Source organism: Pipistrellus hanaki (genome assembly GCF_964339955.1).
Source record: "Pipistrellus hanaki genome assembly, chromosome: 15".
NCBI lineage: Eukaryota > Metazoa > Chordata > Mammalia > Chiroptera > Vespertilionidae > Pipistrellus > Pipistrellus hanaki.
Window position 1 is genome coordinate 40661877 of NC_140517.1, and position 3743 is coordinate 40665619.

The 3743-nt window shown below is 47.3% G+C and overlaps 1 long non-coding RNA gene across 1 annotated transcript; it reads right to left on the reverse strand.

The window, feature by feature from the left end:
* Positions 1–357: 357 nt before the first annotated feature.
* LOC311633111 lies at positions 358–3513 on the reverse strand. The gene is made up of 3 exons (XR_014796899.1): positions 3210–3513; positions 1999–2352; positions 358–752 (listed from the first exon to the last, which is right to left on the reverse strand). It is a non-coding gene; the product is annotated as an uncharacterized lncRNA (long non-coding RNA).
* Positions 3514–3743: the final 230 nt, after the last annotated feature.

The window sequence follows — 3743 nt, forward strand, 5'->3', positions numbered from 1 at the left end:
CAGGGTGCTACTGAACTTATGCAAAGAAGTCGCTTGCCATAACCAAAAGAATACTCCAGAGGGCATTAGTAACTTGGGGGAAGACAAAGGTCACTGTCTCATCTCACATAAGTGTTCCCTTGTCTATTCCATCATCACAAGTGTCTATACACCCTGCACACATCTCCCTGGAAATGGGAGAGAACTCAGATTCCTGTCTGCTTATGTCTTATGCCGCCAGTAATCACACAATGACTGTCCCTCCTGTGAAGCACATCGTGCCCCTTTCATTGTGGAGATGGTGCAAATGAAACCAACCAGAGATGGGATCCAATGTGGAATGTTACCTTGGGTCAACAATAATGACAACAACAATATATATTGCTTCAGTATTTATTGATTCAAAGCAAGTCTTTTAAGCAATTTCCACCACCACAAGAAATCTGATAAGTTCTTTTTTTTTTTTTTTTTTTTTAGTTTAAGAACATAGGGGAAAGTAAAAGGATCATCCAACTCTACAGGTGCACTTTCAATGGAGCTGATGGGGTTGGAGGCTTGACACTGGTAGTTCCCAGCATCATCTCTCCTGACAGGGTCTATGGTTAGGGTTCTGTGGTCCTGGGACAGCTTCATCCTCTCCCTGAGCTGCAGACTCTCAGCATTGAATAGCCAGTTGGTGGAACTCGCATCTGTGTAACAAGTCATGACCACCGCGTCCTCATTCTCTGCGACTGTGGTGTTGCCTGCTAGGAGTGTGGGCACACTCAGTGGCTCTGTGAAGAAAGAGATGGTGAGAATTATTGAGTGTGGGCTTGAGAACTGGGACCATGCTCCTGCCTCAAAGATCTCAGCCATGACTCTGATTGTTATGAGGGTATTTTGGTTCCATAGTAAAAATTAATTAATTCTATATTTGCCATCAATCCCCAAAACAAATCTACCCCTCTAAGTTCAAGACTCCTAAGAAGGAAGGATATGAACCATTGATTGATCTAGGGATCCAAAGACATCTAATAAAGCCACAGGAATTGGAGGAAAAGATGTGGCTATGACTGCAGATAGACCTCAAGTGACTCAGATCAATTCCTCCTGGTCTTCATGATTCTGCTTATGGACTGATTCTCCCTGTGCCTCACTTCCCCCTCAATGAAGTTAAATGAATATTTGACTGCCAGGCTGACAATGGATTAATCATAAAATATTATCAGTATCTGACATAAACATTGGGAAGGAAAACTGCTCAAATAAGAATCATTTGTTATTGATGGACTTCAAGAGAATCCCCTGGGATGATCCCTCGTGGATGAGCAGCTGCCAGGATAACCTTTTCTCTTGCTCCTCTCTTTGGATGCTGACCTTTCTCTGGACTCTCCTAAGTACCCCAGAACAGTCAGCTAATAATCTGGGGAGCTTGTCCAGTTCTGCTCTCCACACACAGTCTCAGGTGAAGGATCAGGCTCCATCCTTGCTCAGATGTGGCTATTAGGGTTGAGCCCCAACTCATGACCAGCTCAAGAGCCTTGTGACTCTGGCACATGGGAAACTGTTGCTCTCACTCAGCCCTTCCCAGGAGGGCAACCAGACACATGCTCCCAAGGGCCTCTGGAGCCAGGAAATTGTGACAGGGGCCTGGAGTGGGGCTGTGCTAGCTGAGCTTCTCTGTGAAGAATCCAGGTAGTCTTTTAGACGAGGTCCTTACAGAGCCCTGCAGGGTCTATCTCAGGGTCATGGTCAGAGAAAGGGTTCCAGGGACCCGGACTGAGACTGGTCTCCCTCTGCTGACTCACTCCCATCAAATTGGACCTTCACTCTGTGGTGACTGTCTGTGGGGCTGGAATCTGGGAAGGAAACTCTGATTTAGGAAGTTTGTCTCCATTGTATGTGTCTTGCACTCAATGCCCAAACCCAGCTTGGTACACAATGCAAATGGGGATGGAGGAGAGTCCAGGGCCAGCAGTCCTGTGTGTGAAGTAGAATTCACCCCACCCGACACCCAGAGGACAGAGAGCAATCACTCACAGTATACATTGAGCTGTCCAAATCCTATTTCTCTTTGTGAATTTTGAAGGACTGCTATTACAGTGTAGGTTCCTGTGTCCCTCGGAGTGACTTTTCTTATGATCAGGGATCCTTCAAGGTTTGCTGTCTCTCGACCACTGTATTTGGGCCCTGTTCTGTATCGTCTTACACGCCATGCAACAGATGCAATAAAATTGGAGTACTCCGTCTTTTCTCCCCTGTACCAAATATAGCCTGCAACACCTGGAGGCCTATTGTGGGTGCGCAGAATCACATCCTGCCCTTCAGCAGCATTGGTTGAGACAATAGCAAATTGCGCAGTGGTGGGTGGGATCCAGAAGGCTAAGAGGAAGACTGGAAAAGAGAGAAATTGATCAGTATTTTGATCTATGTATTGGGATGGAGAGATGAGGCATTTCTCTTCATCTCTCAACCTTAGTCTGTGTGTGAGTCTGTATGTGCATGTCTTTGGTCAAAGTCACCAGTGGTTCAGCATCTCAGAACCTATGCTTTTTGTTTTGAATTATCTTTCCCAGCTGTCTGTGTGGCTGTCCCCTTACTGCCTTCAGGTCACAGTTGACACTCAGAGGCCTTCTTGGAAGACCTTCCCTAACCATGTACTCTAAAGACTCTCTATCTTCACTCTCTGAACTGTCCCCACTCTGTGCCCTTCAGGGAGCTTATGGGTACATGAAGGCACAAATAGATCTCTTGCCGTCTCTTTTCTCCCCATATAGTGTGAGCTGCATGTGGGCAGGGGATTTTGTGATCTTATGCCCCTGTGCCTGCAATAGGCTGCAAACACCTGTGAGTGCATGAATGATTGTTCCCAGGCTTGACCAAGTCCCATGTAATTTAATATTTGTAATTGGTGGTAGAGACAATGTTCAGCACCCCTGGTTAAAAAGTTTCTGCTATCACCTGAAATAGATTGTTATTACTGTAGTCAGTTTTTAAAATTCAATACTCAGTGATGAAAAACTTAGCAAATGTACTGCAACTGAGGTTTTCCTGCCCCTCACCACTTCCACATCATGAGATTTTCCTGTTGCTGAGCCCCCTCTCTCTTCCTACTCTGGGCCCCTGTCCTTTCATTCTGGTCCAAAGAGAAGCCCTCCCTCCCCTTCGAGAGTGCTGTCCTCCCCAGGAGATCTTGGCCATTATCTGCCTCCCAGCCTCCCTTCCATTCCCAGGGATTTTCCTCTCCTTACCAGCCAGGAGGAGCCCCAGCCAGGGGACAAGTCCTCTGTGGGCAGAGGCTGCAGGAAACTCCATGATGACTGCTGCCTGCTCTGTCCCTCCCTCTGAGAGAAGAGCTCGAGGTCCAGTAAGGCTCCCAGGCACCTCTGTTCAGACTGGTGGGATGTGCTGTCCCTCCTTCCTGTGATCTGAGCCTCCTCTTGGGGCAAGATAACCTCCCTGGTCATGTGGTCCAGGGCGGTGTCAGAAACCAGGACCCTCCCTCTCCCTCCCCTCATTTTTGTCAAACCTGTTGCTCTTTCAGTTTACCTTTACACTGAATTTTGGTTCCCTGACAACACACACTCATGCAAACACAAACATGCACATGCACAGACACGTGCACAGAAAAGCGCTGGCCTGGGGCATCCAGTTCCTGCTCATTCTCCACAGTTCCCTGTCAGTGCACATTTAACTTTTCCTTTTAGAGCAAGAGTTCTGGGACACCCCTCAGGAAAATTGTCATAGGGATGCCCCAACTATACATTGGCTCACCTATGAAACTT